Raw genomic sequence first — 21,492 nt, 5'->3', positions numbered from 1 at the left:
TCAAAATATCTTCTTTTTTAACTGTAGCAAATTCTTCCACCTTTGAATTTCAGTTTATTTCACAATCTGGCTGCCTACAGCCAATTAAATGAGGCTTTTCTAACCAGCCTGCTTACAGACACAGACAGAATGTTTTTAAACAAAAAATTGCTTCACATTAATCTCTTAGCAGAATTACAGATTAACCCAAGATCATTTGAGATGAGAGCAATGAGACACTAGGTACTAAATATTCTCATAATTGCAGACTCTCTTCAGACAAAGTAGTTTTGAATTCACTCCTTATTTTCCAGATCATCAGCTTTAATTGTAAACTCTTCATCATTACGAACTATGGCCAGCATGAAATCTTAACAACTGTGGAAGCTTTGTGAGCCCAGCACACATGCCTCCCTACCTATGGGGATTCAGAAGGAAACCTTTTTTAACTTTTTTAACTGTTTGTGTGCACACTGCTAACCAGCTTCTGAAACAGTACTGTAGAAAATACTTTGAGATCTCTGGATGAAAAGAAGTCCCTTTCTCACATCCCTTCAAGGTACAAAACTGCAGCTTTTATGAAATGCATCTGCACATCTGAAATGCATCTTCTGTTTTCTGTAAGAGAAGCCATGCATTGTGAGAAATAATGAAGACATTTTACTGGTCAGGAAGCACTACCCTGCCAAAGCCTGATAACATAAAGGGGAAAAACCAGACATTTTCTTGTGTCATTTGAGCCCATCAGCACTGAAAGTGAGACCCTGATTCATCAGGCCAAACTGGCTAGCTCAACCAAACTGGCCAAGTTTCTATGACCACTCAGGTTTCTTCCAAGAAACATTTCTCCGCATAAAAGCCATAAGCTTCAGGAACCTATACACTGTCTTCCATTAGACTATTCTATGAGAATAGGACAATTCTATGAAAATATAAGACTATTCTATAACAGTAGTTTTAATCAGAAATGTGTTGATCACACAGCAATATCAAGAAAGTTAATTTCTGTTGGCTTCTTGGCAGTGATTAGGTCCAGGAGTGAAATTTAAATAATTTGAAAAAAATTGTACTTTATAAATGTTAAGAAATATCAGTTCTAGTAAAACAAAAAACTTTGTGCAGAAATCCTGACTAGAATAAAATTCTGGAGCAGAACTCAAAAAATTCAGATTGAGGCAGTGTTCTTTTTTTTTTCCTTTAAGAATTAACATTTTTTTCCCAAATCCATTGGGTTTATTCAAGTTTGTCAAACAGTGCAGAGATAAGGTTAACTTCAGTAACTGTAGGCAACAGGAGTGGTCTTTTATCACCTTGCAGCCAAGGCTGGGGTATTTACCTGTGCTGTGAAAAGTCCAACTCAATTTCCTTTTCTGCTGCTGGCAATTTGAACTTGTATATCCCAGGTCAGTGAATTAATTATGATTGCTCTGTGGGGGAGACGTTCAGTCCCTCCTTCACATTCTCCAGGTTTCTGCTGTGGGTGTTGTTTTATGTTGTATAAATAGTTAATCATGGGTGCTGGGACTGGTTCAGGAGTGCTCTGGCTTTCAGACAGCATTGAACTGCCAAGGCACAGAGTCATTCAGCCTCTCCCTTGCTTACTTTGTCTATTGAAATATAGCACAAAGGGTCCAGCAGACGAGATGATGAAAGGCCAGCCCTCCTCATGCCCCTCAACCTCCGATTAGGACATTCACTGCAAATGTAGGAGTCGTTCATCCAAAGCCTTTGAACTTTTTCCCTCTTTTCAGAAGTCTCTCACATTCCTCATCCTTCAGTTTTCCGCTCTTGTGGGAAAACCATAAAGTGTCCAGAGCCTACACTACTGTAGGCTTGAGAAATGTTTAAACTGTGTAGGAATAACGCAGAAAGTAAAATGAGTGAATTGAGTAGCTCATTGCATCCCACTGGCGTTGGATGTGTGGTCATTGTGCAGCCATGCAGACCAGTCCTGTGTGGAACAAACACAGTGTTTCACAGTATCTCACCATCATTTTGTAAAGTGCTTATAAGTTGCCAGTGCTTTGCAAATTGATTCTGACAAGAATAACAACATGCCATCCACTAGACCATCTGGTCTTTCCCACCAAAAATATCTTAATCAACTATTAGAGATGTTTAATATGCATCACACCAAAAATTATTTGTGGTTATTAAGGAGTGGCTGAAACCAAACACAGACAAAGAACATACACCCATAGTCTTATCTGCTGTGGAGCACCGTAGTACAGTCATTAAAGCTATGCTGACTTGTGCTGGTTAAGCATACAGCCCATCGCATTTAGAAACACAGTATTAAGAGCAGTTATGCTCTGAAACTTATTAAAATTACAAATTGGAATATCTCTAGTGAAATTAATGATCCAAAATATTACAGTCAAGCAGAATTCAGCCTTGTCTTGAATTTTGAAGGTCATTTGGCTTCATAAAAATGCAGTTTTATGCTTTAGAGCTTTGAAACAATAATAAGGCAAAGGGGATATTTGACAGTGAGAAGAAAGAGTCATCTGTCTCTCTCTCTCCTCCCTCGCCCTCCCCCCCCCCCCGTAATTAATTTGATGAAAAAAAATTATGGAGAACTGTGCACCCCAAAAACAATTCAACTCCACAAAACCAAAACCATACTGACATTCAGAATAAACTGGTGGCCACTATTTCTATTTAGTAGTTCTTGTGACTGGACAGAAGAAGGTACAAGAAAAGACCCTATGGAGAAGGTGTCTCAGCTCAGCTATTAGATGTTGCCTGGCTGCCAGCCTAACGTTCTCCTTTCCTCCTAAACAGCCATAATAGGAACTGGACAAATGACGAATTTAGGGAAAAATCAGGAGGAAAAAAGAAAATAGCTTGAGTCAAACCAAAGCAAAGTACTTAATCTTACTTAATGGAATGAAAAAAAAAAAAACTAAAGCCCAAACCCAACAAAATCCCCAGGGAAACAAAAAGTTTTAGGAAAAGAAAATAATTTATTCAGATTCAAGACAGTTTTTCTGGTTTTAGAGAAAAAAACTTTCAGATTATTTCTCTAATTGTGTTAGCACTGATTTTTTCTTTATTTATAAGGGAAAACAGGTTGCTTTTGAACAGGTTGATTAAAAAAAACAAAAAAACCACACCTTCCTAGGTTGTGTTGTTTTGTTTTGGTTTTTATGCAGATCTCTCATTTTACAGGCTTGGAAATTTTTATATTTTTTTTTAACTTAAAAAAAAACCAACTCCTTCATTGTCTCATACCAAAAGCATATGCTAGTTTGGGACAACTTTTCAGATAATTACTTGTCTTAAAGAAATATTTTATCCAGCTCCACCCAAGACCAACAAAGGGTGGAGATATTTCTAAGTCCATACAGAGAAGAAAAAAATTAAAATGAAGAATGAACTACTGAAAAAAAGAAATGAGAGAAGAAATTTATTGCTTGGAAAAGGAGGATGCAAGTGAATTAAATACGAGCTGATCTTAGTGCTCTCAGCCAAATATATTTGAAAAGGTTTGGCAAGTCAGTTACAGATCAAAAATCTTTGCACTAGGAATGTCTTACTCCTTGGTCCAAGTCCTACATGGCAGTGATTAAACATGTACCTCCTGTGCCCAGTTTTCTACATGTAGTATGGCAGTAATGAATGCTACCTGGATGCCTTGAGAGTTTAGAGATGTGCCGAAGCACAGGGTAAAATCTTAATATAACGGAAAACAATAACAGAATTTCCTTTGAGTTTGGATTCTTCTGTTTTATTCCTGTCAGTGTTCCTCTAGTTCAAATTTCACCCATAAGAACAAGATTTTGAAAAGGAAAAATCAGGGGATGTGTGATAGTTGTGTAACTCTATGGTACAATCATGTAGCCCATACTCATTATATCAGGCCTTGTACACAAATAAGGGGAGATCCTTCCCTCAAAGACCTCACAACCCTTTTCAACAAAGCAATCACTAGAGAAAATATTTGAGGATATTTGCTTTTAGGTTTCCAAACACTGTGGCTGACCTGCTCCCTTCTGGAAGTGAGTTCAGGCTTAGGCTTTCTCAAGAAAGCCCATGCAAGTTTGACTTTCAGGTAGAGATATCAATATTTTTCTCAGGCTTTTTTCTTCTCTCTCTCAAGTGGAAAGAGCATTAGTATAATTAAATTTTTTAGAAGGGGCAACATTAGCAAAAATGAAAAAGTAAAAATAAATCAATACAAGGTAATACTTGAGCTGACCTGTGCTGAAATATCATTTTGAAATTTTCAGCCCATGAAACTATCCCTAGATTGACTTTTATCTTCACTTTTTCAGGGTAAAAATGCTTTTATATTCACATTTTCATGGGAGAAGAAAATTATTTTCCATGCGGCTGTATACTTCAAGTTGACAGCTGCATTTTTCACGGATATGATCTCTCAAGCTGAGGTTGTCACTCAAGCAGCTTGAGCTGATCCCATGCAGGGCTTTGGAAATGACCAGAGCTACCTTGAAATTGTCGAAGAGAGAAGAGTCCCAGGACAACAAACACTTCAGGGCCATGTTGCTATGCAGACAATTTGCTCTGTTCTGACCCTACAAGAATTTTGTATCACTAGTTTTATATTTCCTGCATGCAACAAGAGAGAACTCATGAAGTCCACAGTGTTATTAGAAACTCATACCATCAGTACATTACAGGGGGCAGGATTGGATTATTCTTCTCTGGGTTATGGTTGCCCACTGTTCCAAATCTTACAAGTGTCAAAAGTGAGAATGAAAGCTGCCTTAGTGCTCTAGAGAGATGATCTATAAGCTCATATCAACCCATGTGTGAAGGAAGGACTGGCACAAAGGTTTCCATCCTTACAGGTTGTGTATTGTTTTCCTCAATGTCCACTTTTGAAAGCTCAATTTTAATCTGCTTGACATATGAAGAAACCCATGTTTACTTTTCTTTTTTAAATTTATTTTAAAATTAAAAAAAACAAACCCAACCAACCAAAAACCCAAAACCAATAAACTTGTCTTTGTCAGTCAATGACACCTCACAGGCAATTGCTAGAATTTGCATTGACAGCAAAATAAGGCAGGATCTCTCTGGGGAAAAGAGTAGCTTGCTTTCTCTCTTGATATGCTGTTATGGAGCTCAGACTTACATCCCTTCATTATCATGACTGCATAAAATTAGTGCTTCTAGTGCTTGGGTTTTCCAAAGTGGAAAATACAGCTCCCCAAATCTTGTGCACTCTGTGAAGCTGAAGGACAGAAACGTGAGCCAGCTATGGAGTTGCAAGGCATTATAAGTAACCTACATGTGTAACTTACTCTCTCTCAGATACCTCATCAATCTGGAAGCTACACTACCCATAGGTCTCCTCTGCCAGTTCGTTTTAACTGTCGAAGAGGTTGTTTTCAAAGGAGTCAAGTGACAGCGCAGAAATCCATCTCAGTGGATTGGCAGGTCCTGGAAACTGTGTCTCTGAACTGTACAGAGGTCATCTATTTACTTTCATATGGGTTCCCATGATTTATACATACTCCACCTCCCAACATAGGGCACCCCACACTTCCTCTGTTTCTCAGGATGTAATGTCTGTCAAGGTATTGTGCCCTTCTGTATAGCGTGTACAATTAAAAAGCACAATGCTAGTGCTAAGATAGCTCAATACATGATTATTATTATTTTTGTTTCAAATGGGTCTGCAGTTAGGTGTCCTGTGAACACAAAATCTGATAAAAGGACTTGCTTTGTCAAACATTTGCTGGCCCCCCTCTGGCTGGTTATTTGAACAGCATTAATGGGTACAAGTAAAATCAGACCTTGGTATAGGCAAAGAAGCCTGTCTGGTGAGACGTACAATGGAGAAGGATGGAATTCACAATGAAATTCTTGTGAGTGATAGAAATTATTTACATGCTAAAAACTTTCAAGATATCGTAGTATGTTTACCTTCTGGACAAAGAAGAGAAATGTTAGAAAGACACAGAGGAAGTGGTTTGCCCAGCTCATGCAGTTTCAAAGGAAAGAACCAAGATTTCTGGGTTATCAGCTCAGCCTTGCTCCACACAGCATCATATTCCTATGTCATTCCTATGTTGCTTCACCCACCCAATGTACTCAGCTATAGAATAGTCAGAGGAGTTCAAAAGCAGCCTGCAAACTTGGCCTGAAAATACCATGAGAATAAAAAAGTTGTCCAAGACATGCTTAGATACTTACATCTGAGATATGCAAATAGATTCCATCCCAGAAATGCTCATACATTAGACACATATTGGGAGAGAGAGGGGAAGGCTTGCTATTATTTTTACTTTCCCATTGACTTTTTGCTTAATCTTCTCCACTGTGATTTCATGTGCTGGGACATCTGAAGTCATGAGGACAACCCTATGCATCCTGTACTAAATCTTGCAGAGCAGAACACCAGACTGGGAACACCTTGTCAGCACCATTTCTGTAAACCTCATATATCATCTGTCTTTCTGTGCCATACATAATTTCAGCTCTGGTAGTAGCAGCCTACTGGCATGAGTCCATACATTGAGCGATTATTATCTTCAATCCAGACTGATAAGAGGCTTCATGCCTTGGCAAAATGACTAAGCTATCTATATATCTATGCTCTTTTTATGACTTGGAAAGTTAAACAGCTTTCTGTCTTGATTATTTGCCCTTGAGAAACCTGCAAAATAAAAGGCAACAATATAAATAGAACCAATATGTTGAAGTTCACCACATCTAGATTATTTGCTGAGGTGAGTAGCTCGAGAGAGGACGCCTTCAACACCGGAGAGGGGGGGAGATCAGCGTCCAGGAGCCTCAACTCAGAGCGCCGAGAGCCACCGAAGGAGCCTCAAGTCCTCGACAGGACCTGCCCAGGAGCCGGCAGCTCAGCCGACGCCAGCAACTGACTCACAGGGGGCGGAGCCTGAAGTAATGGCACCAGCCCTGACTGGGTAAAAACCTGCCCGGGGAGCGCGAGCGAGTGGGAACGCGGCGAACAGGGCGGGCCGAGGCAGTTCGGGATGGTGAGCACTCGTCGTGTGATCAGGGCCCGGTCCGGGAGCTCTGCTCTGGCTGCCCCGGCGGCGGCAGCGTAGGCACCCAGGCAGAGCCGATGAGAGGGGAGGCTGCAGTGCAGAGCTCGGGGTGTAGAGAGTGCCTGCACTGGTCTGGTGAGGGGAGGGGGCACAATGGGCAGGGCTGCACTCGGTGCTCCCTGGTGGAGGTGCTCCTGCAGCAGGGGCTGAGCTGCGGGACGCTGTTAATAGGCTGTGAGATGTCAGGGGAGCTGAGGGGAAGCAGGACTGCTTGCTCCAGGCCCAAACTGTGCAGGGGCCTCGAGCTTCACCTCTACCTCATGAAGGAAAGAAGGAGGCCGTTAACCCGGGAAGCTGGGAATTAGTGACAAAAAAAAAAAAAAAAACAACAAAAAAAAAGAAGGAAAAGGACAACCAAAAGCGAGGGGCTTCCCCCTAAATCCTCTGTCCCCACGCAGAACCGCTTTGCTGTCCTGCAGGGGGCTAATGAGGAAACGCACTCGAGCCAGAAACAGCCGGCTGATGCACTGCTAAAGAAGATCTCTACTGGTGCTGCTAGGAAAAAGCGGCGGGTTGTAGTAGTAGGGGACTCTACACTGAAAGGGACAGAAGCACTTGTCTGCCGGCCAGACCCCGTCTCAAGGGAGGTGTGTTGCCTACTGGGGGCACAGATCAGGGATGTGGCAGAGAGGCTGCCTGCTCTAGTAAGTCCCATGGACTATTACCCACTCCTGGTGATACATGTGGGTGCTAGTGATACAGATAGTAGTAGCCTGGGGAACATAAAGAAGGACTACAGAGCCCTGGGGGAGGTGGTTAGGGGCTCTTGAGCTCAGATAGTCTCTTCATCAATTCTCCAGGATGCAGGGGAGGACCTAAAAAAAGCTAGGAGGATTGGCCAGGTTAATAACTGGTTAAAAGGGTGGTGTCATAGTCAGGGGTTTGGGTGTCTTGAACATGGGACCCAAGCTTGTACGCCAGGTCTAGTGGGGCCTGGTGGAGCTGGTCTGATAAAGAAGGGAAATAGCAGTTTTGGTAGGAGGCTTGCCAGACTGGTCATGGAGGCTTTAAACTAGATGTGTTGGGGGAGGGGTGCATCATTCCATTCCAACACACCCAGTCAGTTGCCAGTGCCTATAATAAATGCTCAGAGCAATGTAGGGATATCCCAGCCACTCCAGCCAATGAGTCGGCTTCATTTGGAGCTCGGCTCAGATGCCTCTATACAAATGCCTGTAGCATGGGGAACAAACAAGAGGAATTAGAGATGTGTGCACATCTATGGGAGTATGATATAATAGGCATCACAGAAACATGGTGGGATGGCTCCTATGACTGGAGTGTTGGAATGGAAGCTTATAGGCTCTTTAGAAAAGACAGGCCTGGCAGGCGGGGAGGGGGAGTTGCCCTTTATGTTAGGGATAGGCTGGAGAGTATGGAACTCTGTCTGGGGACAGGTGAGCAGTCGACAGAGACTTTGTGGGTCAGGGTTAAAGGGACTATAGCTATGGGAGACATTACATTGGGGATCTGTTACAGACCACCTGATCAAGGAGAACCTGCAGATGAAGCACTCCATAGACAGATAGGAAAAGCCTCACGCTCACGGGCCCTTGTTCTCATGGGTGACTTCATCCACCCTGACATCTGTTGGAAGGATGGTACAGCCCGGCACAAGCAATCCAGGAGGTTCCTCAATCGTGTAGAAGTCAACTTACTTCTGCAAGCAATAGACGAGCCGACAAGGAGAGGTGCCATGCTTGACCTCGTGCTCACCAACAGGAAAGGGCTGGTTGGAAATGTGACGCTCCAGGGCAGCCTTGGATGCAGCGATCATGAGATGCTCGAATTTGAGATCCTCAGCACAGTGAGAAGAGCGTGCAGCAATCTCACTGCCCTGGACTTCAAGAGAGCTGACTTTGGCTTCTTCAGGAACCTGCTTAGGAAGATTCCATGGGATATAGCCCTAGAGGGCAGGGGTGCCCAAGACTGTTGGTTGATATTCAAGGATCGCCTACTACAAGCTCAGGAGTGTTGCATCCCAACCAGAAGGAAGTGCAGCAGGAGGGCCAGGAGACCTCCTTGGATGGATAAGTTGCTCCTGAGGAAAATTCAAATGAAAAAAGAGTCTTATGGTGGAAGCAAGGACAGGTGGCATGGGAAGAGTACAGGGATGTTGTCCGGGAAGCTAGGGACCAGGTTAGGAAAGCTAGGGCCCAGTTAGAATTAAACTTAGCTAGAGGTATTAAAGATAACAGGAAGGGATTCTACAGGTACATAGCAAATAAAAAACAGACTAGGGAGAATGTAGGCCCCCTCAGGAAGCTCTCCGGAGAACTGGCTACTCTGGATTTGGAGAAGGCTGAGGTTCTTAATGACTTCTTTGCCTCAGTCTTCACTGGCAAAGGCTCTGACCGCACCACCCAAGTCTTGGAAGGCAGACGCAGGGACTGTGAGAATGAAGACCTTGCGCCCACTGTAGGAGAGGAACTGGTTCAAGACCATCTTAAAAATCTGAATGTTCACAAGTCCATAGGGCCTGATGAAATCCATCTGTGGGTCCTGAAGGAGCTGGCAAATGAAGTTGCGAAGCCGCTGGCCATCATATTTGAGAAATCATGGCAGTCAGGTGAAGTTCCCGATGACTGGAAAAAGGGAAATATAACCCCCATTTTCAAGAAGGGGAAAATAAATGACCCAGGGAATTACAGACCAGTCAGTCTCACCTCTGTGCCTGACAAAATCTTGTGGCAGATTCTCCTGGAAGGCATGCTAAGGCACATGAAAATCAACAAGGTGGTTGGTGACAGCCAGCATGGCTTCACTAAGGGGAAATCCTGCCTGACCAATTTCGTGGCCCTCTATTGTGGGGCTATGGAACTGATGGACAGGATAAAGCAGCTGACATCATTTACCTGGACTTGTGCAAAGCTTTCAACACTGTCCCACACAACATCCTTGTCTCTAAATTAGAGCGACATCAGTTTGATGGGTGGACCACTCGGTGGATAAAGAACTGGCTGGATGGCCGCACACAAAGAGTTGTGGTCAATGGCTCACTGTCAAGCTGGAGACCAGTAACGAGTGGCGTCCCTCAGGGATCTGTGTTGGGACCGGTCTTGTTTAACATCTTTGTTGCTGACATGGACAGTGGGATTGAGTGCGCCCTCAGCAAGTTTGCCGATGACACCAAGCTGTGTGGTTCAGTTGATACACTGGAGGGAAGAAATGCCATCCAGAGGGACCTCGACACGCTTTTGAGGTGGGCCTATGCCAACCTCATGAAGTTTAAGCATGACAAGTGCAAGGTCCTACACCTGGGTCAGAGCAATCCCAGGCACAGCTACGGGTTGGGCAAAGAAGAGATTCAGAGCAGCCCTGCGGAGAAGGACTTGGGGGTGTTGGTCAATGAGAAAATGAACATGAGCTGGTGGCAGTGTGCCCTTGCAGCCCAGAAAGCCAGCCGTATCCTCGACGGCATCAAAAGGAGCATGACCAGCAGGTCAAAGGAGATGATCCTGCCCCTCTACTCTGTTCTCGTGAAACCTCACGTGGAGTATTGTGTGCAGTTCTGGTATCCTCAACATGAAAAGGACATGGAACTGCTGGAACAAGTCCAGAGGAGGGCCATGAGGATCATCAGGGGACTGGAGCGCCTCCCGTATGAAGACAGGCTGAGAAAGTTGGGGCTTTTCAGCCTGGAGAAGAGAAGGCTGCGTGGAGACCTCATAGGAGTCTTCCAGTATCTGAAGGGGGCCTATAAGTGTGCTGGAGAGGGACTCTTCTTTAGGGAATGTAGTTATAGGACAAGGGGTAATGGGTTAAAACTTAAAGAGGGGAATTTCAGATTGGGTATAAGGAAGAATTTCTTTACTGTGAGGGTGGTGAGGAACTGGAATGGATTGCCCAGGGAAGTTGTGAATGCTCCATCCCTGGCAGTGTTCAAGGCCAGGTTGGACAGATGCTTGGGTGACATGGTTTAGTGTGAGGTGTCCCTGCCCATGGCAGGGATGTTGGAACGAGATGATCTTTAGGTCCTTTCCAACCTTAACTATTCTATGATTCTATGTTTCCATGATCAATCTCACATAGCCTTCTGCACCGTTTCTAGGCCCTTTACTGTGTTTCTGATGACTTCCCAAGGCTTTGGGAGAACATACGGCTCTTGTTGAACACTCTTCCAGCATGTCTGTCAACAACCTGAAACCAGCACAGGATGATGAGACCATTCTTAATTTCGTAGAATCCCAGAACGGTTTGGGTTGAAAAGGACCTTAAGACTCATCCAGTTCCAACCCCTTGCCACAGGTAGGAACACCTTTCACTAGACCAGGTTGCTCCAAGCCCCATCCAACCTGGCCTTGAATATTGTTAGGGATGGGAATAACTTCCATCTAATGTCTAATCTAAATCTACCCTTTCCTAGTGTCTAAGCATCAATCTCCAGAAAGCACTAATCAAGCACAGATCTCTCTCAAATTTTGCTGCTTTATTTTCACTACACCCTAATAGCTGTTCTCCGTAGCTGAATACTGTAATATGGGAGAAAAAAGGAAGACTTGTGCCTCTGTCTCCCATTTCATATCTCTCACATGGGTACACTCCTGTCAAATTCATTGCAAACAGCACCTGCACCAAAAGGTGGTGCTCTGAGTAAATGGTTATTCATTTCATGGTTGCTGGTTTGGATGTTGTGAAGCGAGTCCTGCCTTCATGGATTTGCACTGTCTGTGTGCACCCTCTAAATTCATTAACAATGACTATAACAGCCAGCAAATGCCACCACAAGTTTTTGTCATGTTTATGAAGAGCCATACCTCTTTTCTTTTTATCCCCAAGCATTTCCTTTTCCCATCTGTAGGTGGTCTAAGTACAGATTTATATGTTTTAACAATCCAAGAACATCTGTAAAAGGTTATGTGATGCCTGGAAACAGAGTAAAGGACAAGCCTGAAAAACAGTCTTCTCAGTACCCTTTCAGGATACCTTGTATTTTGTCAAGCCTCCTGAGCTTTCTTTGGAGAGGTTTAGCAGATCAGCCACTATGCACCAGAATGTATCCAGCACGGAGTAATATTCCTGAAAACAAAACTAATTCCTGCATATAGTGTCTGATACAAAGTGTTAGGCAGGAAACCTCTTTCCTCTGTTCTTGGTGCAGCTGTAGGTGGTTTTTCTTTGGAGAAACTATGTTCAAGGTGAAGAACAAAGTTGAGATGGGCACTGTCTGAGTTTCCTCTGAGAGCTCACCTTGCTCTAACCACACTGATTCCTGGCTATCTTGGGAGCTGAGATGCGATTATAAACCAACAGAATAAATCTAGAGTAAGGTATGGACAATATGCTATTTCATATCTTACTTCATCAGCGTGGTCAGTGAAATATAACAGAAGCTACCTTTCTGCTATTTTGTACACCTTCAGTGAAAGGACTGCAGTGTAAAAGTACTACCTGCACAGATTGCCCTAAAGGTGGCATATGGTTTGCTGTTTTCATAAGGTGCAGATGAATACTGTTTTCCACACAGATTTCAGCAGGACAGGCAGTGCTCATACTGCATGCAAGTAATGGAGGTGGAATAAGTGGCACTTGTCTGTTTTCCTGCATTCCCAGAGTAGCATGTACACAAGCAGTATGCAGTCCTTCCACCAAAATGCTCCAGGCTATAAAATCCCTCTCTGTCTCGCACAAAGAAATGAAAGAGACCTCCACCAACTCTTATAAATGGCAGACTCCCATCAAACAGGGAGACTAGGAACAGGCCAGAAGATGCTTCTCCTTTTGTACTTCTCAAAATAGGTAAAATGAAGTCAGTAAAGCTAGTTTACTCTTTCTGATGATCCTGAACTTAGAGCAGCAGAAGCAAATAATAGACTATGTTTTATACAAACTCATGAATTTATGCACACTGAGAGGTATTTCATAACCAAAATTTGAGAAAGTAAACCACAGCAAACAAACACAAAATAGAATGAAATATATAGAGCAGGATTATTCAGCGGTTGTCAATTTGACTTTTGTTTATGGAACCAACATCTTATAGGAATTGCCCAAATCCAGAGAGCTCATGACTATTATTAATGGCATTAAGCATTGCATACTGTACATTGCTGATTATAAAACTGGCATTTTTCCAACCAGTTACCTACTGGAACCGTCATTAGAACATAGGATTAATTCAATTCTTTGGGAAAGAGCTCAGGCAAGTGAGTTTTCAGATGGCAGGATAAAAAAACAAACATCGCATTAAGCAAAATTTTCCTGTTTGTCCAAAGCAAACATCTTTTTTGATTCCTTTGAATTCCTGCAGTTGAAAAGTGAAGGAAAATGTGATTTGGGGTTCAGGCTGTTTTGGGACGTAGCTGACAAACTCATGAAAATGCTATATCATAGCAAAACTCTCATCACTTCTTTCTCTCTATTTAAATTACGTTACAGATTTCATGTTCATGAAAGGAGATTAAAGATGAAGACAAAGGGTTGTCTTAAAACCTCCAGTCCCACAGAAGGGAAAGCAAATAAAATCCCTTGTTAACATTCTCTCCACTTTCCTCAAAACCTGTGGAGTTTGGCTCTGAATATTTGGGGTCAGCTGGACTGAATAACTTGTGGATAGTCAGAAACTGAGTCCACACAGAGCTGACACTGAAACCCAGGTCCAACAAACAAGGGCCAGCCTTGTTGGTGCTTCAGGCTACTGCTGGCTCACATAGGGGAGATGACTCTTACTCTCCCCTCCCCTGCTCATCCAGTGCCAACTTCCATTTTTTTTCCCAGCACAATTAGATAATCAATTACATTAAATGGCAATGATATGACACAGTATCTCCACCCTGTCCAGTTGGGATCACTCTCCTTGTAATATTCTTTCAGCCAACTGCTGAATATCTCCAAGGAAGAGATTTAAGCCAACAAGGTAGCAAAGTGGCTAAACCCCAACTCTCCATGGGCTAGGAGCCCACCCAATGTCTATTCTGGCTTAACTGATGGGCAGGAACTCATTAAGCAGCAGTAACCTGCACAGGGGCCCTCAATTTCATTGCTTTTGTACTTCCAACATCCCTTTGCCTCTGATGTCTGCCCTGTCTACCGCTGCATGTGGGAATTACATTTTCCTATGTGTCTCTGCAAAATGCCTAGCTCTCTGCTGGTGACTCGATCTGTAATACACAGTGACCTTTAGGTCAGCAGAATCATCAGTTTTATTTGCATTAATGTTAAATAGTGTGTACAAAGCAAAAGGAAGCTTGCATATAATATCTTTCTTTTTTTTTTCCTTTTTCCCTGAAAGGTTAAATTAGTATACATGCTATGGAATCTCCATGGTTTTTACTTTATCTGCTACAGAGCTTGAACTTTAGTCTTTTGGTCCAAAGGGAAAAAAATCAATAGTATCATACTGATACACAAGAAACTTTATTAAAGTAGCCATGGGCATCTCTGCAACCTTACCATATCAAGCTGGCTTGCTAATTGGTTTGCAACAGTGTGGTTGCCATGAAAATTACCCGGGTCTGTCTTGTGAAAATCTGGCTCTATAAGCATCAAGAACACAAACAGCCAGGGAAGCAGTCAAAGGTCACTTCCTAGTTGTTGGGAAGGGAAAATGAAGCTTGTTAACATTCTGCTGCTGCTTCTTCTAGGGAATATAAAACCACATCAGTGCTGCAGGGAGCTGTCCTCTGGAGGATTGAACAAAGATGATCAAGCTTCTCTCTGCTCACTTCCACTCACCCATCAGGCTTTCATTGATGGGAAAGCCTAAAAAAGCCTGCCAGAAGTGTCATTTCATACCTGCCTGAGGTCTTTAGTTTGGAGTGATTCTCTTATTTGTCCATCACAACATACTCTCTCTCCCTTTTAGACACTGTATCTCCTCTTTGCTGTGCCTTCTTTTGTTGCTGTGCTAAACCACAGCCAAATTTGAAATGGACTGAGAAAAAACATCAGTGTATTTGGGCAAGAATGAATTAGAACATTGCAGAGATTTTGAAAGAAATGCCAAATATAGATAGAAGGGAGGACAGCCACAGTCTCTAAATCCCCCCTGCCATCAAGGTCCAATCCACAAAGAAAGAAATGCTTTGGCTGGCTTCATGGGTTTACAGTTACATCTCTAAGGCAAAAATGTGACTTGAAGGATGATGTTTCCTGAGTGAACCTATGCCACGAAGAAGCTGTGTCAGATCCCAATGCATCTGTGTAAGCAGCAGACACTGCTGAGTAGGTTCAGTCCACATGTAATTAGCTACACAAAATTAATACTGAGTTATCCCTGGTTTGCATCAGAGTTTTTCACAGGATTCAGTGATGGAAAAAAGCCCATGTCATCTTGGTGGACAACAGAAGTGCAAACCTGCAACTTTTTTTCTTCCAGTTCTTTAATTCAGGATGTGAACAAAAGCAGTGACTATGGGGCTGCTCTTTTTGCCAAGAAACTGAGACCTAAGTAGGAGTTTTCTGTTACATGTTCAGTCTTCCATAATGAAAACTTTATTAAGACCAGCTGTAACTCAGACATAAACTGTCGTCCATGGCTTAACACATATCTAATGTAATTTCTAACACACAGAAGATAGCTGTGGTTTACAGCAGCTTTTTGGCCTTGCAAGTGCCTGTTCAGTCTCCTAACCATTTTATCCTAATGATGGGGTCTCGATAGCTTGGGGGCCTTCCCTGTTTGTGTAAACATGGACTGCTAGGATCCCCCTCCCATGACAGGGGGTTTGGAGCCTGGGCATACACAACAGCTCTCTGTAAACCACATTTATTCACACAGAAGTTCTCAAGGTTAAACTGCCTTTAAGGCTGCTGTGTGGCCTTCCTGTAGCAAAAGATCTAGCTCATGGACTTAAATTGAACTAACTGCTTGTGAGGTAGTGAACACTACCTCACAAATTCCTGATTGTGTTGCTACTGTTGCTGCAAAAAGATAAGGTAGGCAAATTGTCACAGAAAGTTTGTGTGGGAATCAATCAAGGAATAATGCCAGTATTGCAACTTTTTCTGTTAAATGTTTATTATGAAGATATTTTTTATTTCTCCAGCCATCTCCCTGGGTATGTTTTCATCTTTTCCATACTGTGGTGGAAGGAGGCTAATTGAGGCATACAGCCTCAATTGAGGCATACAGCCATGCAGAATTTTCTGTCTTGGCCAGTTCAAGATATTAAACTTCTAAGAGGACAGTGGATTAGGAAAAATACAAAAGAACTAAGAATAAATCTGGATTTATGAAATAGGTTTGGAAGAGATGCAGGATTTCAACATGAAGTTTGATGTGCAGTATTTTTCCTTATCATGGAGTGGTTGTGAAAAACTGTGAGAGTCTCATCTATTTGACCAATTCACTTTTCCATTAGCATACCAATAGATCATCTTAAATTTTCAGAAAGAAAAAGAAAAATTAATTTTCTGTTACAAAGAAGAAAAGTAATAATCTGGTTTTAAGGTGAAAAGGTTTTGTTTTGTTGTTCAGGCTTGTTTATTTTTTGTGTTTGGAATGGAGGACATTAGACAGGAAACAAATTGATTCAGAAAGCTGTTGAACTCTACCAATTGCTCAAATCTTTTGAAAATGGTAACGATTTGCAATAGTTTATTGTTATGCTACCAGAGTTTGCTAAAATGACTCTTCCTCCACCTCACACACAGATGCACACAGTTTAAATGCAATATTAAAGATACCCTTGACTAGTAAAGATCCTCTCAAAGTATGCTAATCAAATCCAGCTTTGATTTCATGCTTGCTTTTCTGCTCATCCCAATTGTAAAGTTAAGCTGTAATTAATACATAAGAGGCTAGTGATTATACAGTATTAGGCTGAACATATAGAGTGAACATACAGCATTAGATTTCATTTCAGTAGATCAGACAGTGTAAAGAAATAAGATCAACTCACAAGGTCTGCTATTACCAGGCTTCTAACTTATCTATCTTGGTAACAATCTTGAACTCTTGCGTTGGTCTCTCACTACTGGTGACATCTCTTCCATCTGCTGGTGTGTATGCTTATATGTGTAGGTATAGACTAAATAAATACTATTTTCTTTCTAATTTTGGGGGTATTGAATCTTGAGATGCACCAACCAGGGAACCATTAGTATTTCTTTGGAAATGGTCCTGGTAGGTGACTGACATGGCAGAGATGATGTGCCTCTAACAAACAGACCTGCAAGCTCTGCTCCCTCCCTGCCTGCCTGCTCAGGGACAGCCCACAGAAGGGCAGAACGTATAAAAGAATAAGTATCGCAGCATTAGCAAGCACCTTACTGCCAGAGGGTACATAAAAACTAGAGGATTCCCTTCAGATAGCTTGTCAAAGACCTGCTAAAGTCTTCTTTGTATCCCCCTGTCAGCAGGAAAAAAACCCCAAAGCTTTCCAGTCTGAAACACGTAGAACTAGAAGAAAGGACATACAACTCCAGGAAAAGTCCTGGGATTCATCATTCAGCTTTATAGCATGGGAAATAGCACTGACTGTGATAAATAGTGAAAAGCTAAGATGAGAAAAAAGTAGCCTCCTATGATCTTGAAACTACTTGTGGTTTCTCTGGAGCAAATCTGGAGCTATTGTAGAGAAAAGGAACAACAGGCATCCAGATTTTCAAAGTCAACTTGATTTTAAACATAAAAGTTTCAGCAGTTCATCTTTTGAATAGTGGTATGCCTCAAAACATTTTTTATTTAAAAAAAAAAAGTCAAGGAAGAGAAGATTCATTTATAAAGATAACTTTATTCTGCATGTACAATCCAATTCATTTCATTGCAGAACTTCACACGAGTAACCCTGTGCTGAGTGTGGCCGTGCCATGGCTGCGGCATGCCATTTCCATGCACCGTAACAAGATCATATGTGAAAGCCTAAATTATGCAAATGAAAAGGCTCCACTAATACTGTTGAAACATTCCTGGAGTGTACACTTGACAACCTCAAAGTACATTTCACACCACTAATGACTTCATCACTAACACAATTGTCATGAGTCAAGCAGTTTCCATAGCAACGCCCTAGTACAGCTGTTTACCCATATAAAATACTGCACCTACTTAGTTACATATACAGACAGATCACTAGATTCCTAGGTACTGAAATTGAAATAATTCAATTTTCAGTGTCTCTCTTTATGAAGCGATTCTGCCAGCTATAGGTATTAGCATATCAATGTGACTTTGACAGGGTCTGCTGCAAAAGACATATTTTGCAGGCACTTCATGTCAATTAGAGCTCTAACTGTTTCATGGAATAATCATTCCTGCCAGATTAAGGTCAGGCTGCAAGGTAATTTAATTGGTGCCATTTTATCTAGGGGGAAAAAATGCTCTAATAAAGTGCACACACTGTAGCTGCCAGTGAGGATGTGCTATGCGACATGAAAGGGATTGCCTTCCTAAAGTGTATGGGCAAACCATTTAGAGAGAAAGAAATAAGATGGAAACAACTTCAGATGCTTTGTTTCCAACAACATTCCAGTGTGTTTGACCAAGGAGGGAATTTTATTTCACTTGAAGTGGTGCTATTCACAAGGGAGGGAACACTGAAGAAAAATAAATGAGAATCAGGAGAAAAAAAATCCCCTGACTTTATATATGCCTTCTTATCTTCTGTGGAATGATAAACACTTTAACTAAAAATCTGCAAAAATCAAAACAAAGTCTCCTATTCCAAGGGCTGAGATGGATAGGATGCAGTAAGCTGGGCGGGAAAGTCCCTGGCCACCCCCTGGGTAGCGGGAGCTACAGGGTTACTCTTTCCTCCCGTGGAAACTTTCATTAAACAACTTGTTTCATGAGCAGCATGAGTTCAGTTTCCTATGGAGTCAGGTAGTTTATCCCCTAAATTCCTCCTACATATCCATAATTCAGCTTCTCACACTTTTCCAGAGGCCCCATTTCCCCTTCAAGAGGCAGGTCCTGGGGTGTCCAGTTAAAGAGGTGTGACATGGCCATGTGTCAATGTGGGCGTGGGAATACCAGATGCTTAGTCTTTGGGTCTGCTTTATTCTATACGGAAAACAAAAATAATTCAGAACTTTTTTATTTCTGCATGTCTTTTCACCTTTTTTTTTTTTTTCTTACAAATCTGATTTTCCATGAAGCTGACATGTTTTTCTCTTCTGTCTAAAGCCAGCCAAATTTTTCAGGAGACTGCCAGATGGACAATGTAGAATTCTCCAATATAATACGCTTGTAACATAGGAAGGTGATGAGAAAGGAAAATTTTATCTCTCTATGCACATCTCATGAAGATTTACCTATGACAACCACCTCACAAAAAGAGTCACCACTTTGAATTTACCCTCTTTCATGGAAAAACACGGAGGCGGGGAAAGTATCTGCCTTGTAAGCTGATTGCTCCTCATAAGGTTGTCCATGCTCAGCCTTGTAGTCACAACCACACTCTAAATAGCAGTATAGCAAAGATTAGGTTAACTAAAGAATATATGATGTTTATCAAAGGCACAAGGCCAGATTTTCAATGATGTAAACTGTCTCATTTTCACAGACTTCATATACGCTGCAATCACTTAAATAAAGCTGAGGATATTAATCAAATATTGTGGCAGGTTCAAGAACAACAAAGAAAAGTTTAGTTAGATTCTACATAACCCAAAGAGTTTACAATGTGTGTGTAAGGACTCCAAACTAGCTTTTATGCAGCACTTTTTTTATTTTTCATGCAAATAAGCATATTCCTAAATTGCAATTTCAGATAGTAAATTCCTCATCCCTATAATACTTGTTCTTATTACTATGCTGTTAAATAAAATATTGTGCTTATTATGTTGTGATGTGAAAACCGATCACAATTAACTTAAGTTCAAAAGACAGAGATGAGAACTGAAGTTTTCTTTCTTTTCGAATGAAGAAAATATGATATATAACAGGAAATTCTGCCAAACCAGAAAAAAACTGCAAAATTAAAGTGATGGAAAAAGATCAGATTCTGAACCCTTTGAATTTCTTTATGAATATTTCAAAAGACTCTATTCATTATTACTATTCCCTTTTACTATCCACTCAGGCTTACAGTGGAACTATTTAAAAAAGATATAGGAAAGATTTTTTGTTGCTATAAATATTGTATAAACTAATGAAATTAAGGTCAAGCAAAGGTAGATTATAAATGGAAATGAAAGTTTTTTGTCATTATTATTTTCCTTTAAATATGTCTGCTAGAACATTTTGGTTCAGCATCCCATCCAAATGCATTTGATCTGCCATAAATTATCCATTAAAAACCCCATTAATCCCATTAAAAATGTAGTCTAGCTTCCATCATTTGTTTCAGCCTTGGTCATAAATGCAGGAACAGGGATAGCGGGGTGAAAGGGAGCCACAAAACAACAAATAGTAGAATCATAGAATTGTTTAAGTTGGTAAAGATCTTCAAGATCATTAAGTCCAACTGTTAACCCAGCACTGCCAAGTCCACTATGAAACCATGCCCGTAAGTGCCACATCTGCATGTCTTTGAAATATTTCCAGGGACGATGACTCCCCCGCTGCCCTGGGCAGCCTGTTCCAGTGCTTGACAACCCTTTGGGGAATAAATTGTTCCTTATCTCCAGTCTAAACCTCCCCTGGTGCAGTTTGAGGTCACTTTCTTTTGTCCTATTGTTACCTGGGAGAAGAGTCAGACCACCACCTCACTACAACCTCCTTTCATGTAGTTGTAGAGAGCGATAAGGTCCCCCCGAGCCTTCTTTTCTCCAGATTAAAGCCCCACAGTCCCTCAGCGATTCCTCATCACACTTGTGCTCCAGACCCTTCACCAGCTCCATTGCCCTTCTCCGGACCTGCTCCAGCCCCTCAATGTCTCTCTTGCAGTGAGGAGCCCAGAACTGAACACAGGATTCGAAGTATGGCCTCACCACTTCTCAGTACAGAGGGATGATCACTGCCCTGGTACTGCTGGCCACACTATTGCTGATACAGCCCAGGATTCTGTTGGCCTTCTTGGCTGCCTGGGCAGAAGCTGGCTTATGTTCAGCTCCGTCACTCAGTGTTCCAAGTTCAGCAGTAGTCATCATTTTGCTCCTTCTTAGTAGCTGGTGCAGTGCTGTGGTTTTGACTTTCAGCCTGGGAACAACACTGATAACACTGATGTTTTTAGTTGCTACTCAGTAATGTTTACTCTGACCAAGGACTTTATGAAATCTCATACTCTGCCAGGAAGGAGGGGAAGCTGGGAGGGAACAGAGACAGGACACCTGACCCAAACTAGCCAAAGGGGTATTCCATACCACAGCATGTCATGCCCAGTATAGAAACTGGGGGCAGTTACCCGGAAAGGCTAGATCGCTGCTCAGCTCTGGCTGAGTATTTGTTGGCGGGTAGTGAGCGGTTGTATTCTCTTCCCCTGTTATTTCCCTTATCATTGTTATTATTGGTGGTAGCAGTAGTGGTCTGTGTTATACCTTATTTACTGGACTGCTCCTATCTCACCCTGTGGGAGTTATGTTCTTTTGATTCTCCTCCCCATCCCTCTGGGAGTGGCAGGAGGAAGAAGTGTGTGTGGCGGGG

General features: G+C 42.1%; 1 protein-coding gene across 2 annotated transcripts in view; it reads right to left on the bottom strand.

The window, feature by feature from the left end:
• LOC130593436 (urea transporter 2-like) overlaps positions 1 to 21,492 on the bottom strand; it is a 346,378-nt gene that overhangs the window by 279,330 nt on the left and 45,556 nt on the right. The window lies entirely within an intron of this gene.

This window comes from Pezoporus wallicus, unplaced genomic scaffold (assembly GCF_028554395.1).
Source record: "Pezoporus wallicus isolate ANWC-B61680 ecotype Strahan unplaced genomic scaffold, APGP_CSIRO_Pwel_v1 contig_8473, whole genome shotgun sequence".
Lineage (NCBI taxonomy): Eukaryota > Metazoa > Chordata > Aves > Psittaciformes > Psittacidae > Pezoporus > Pezoporus wallicus.
Note: the sequence above shows the minus strand (reverse complement) of the source record. Positions and strands in the feature narration are given on the sequence as shown.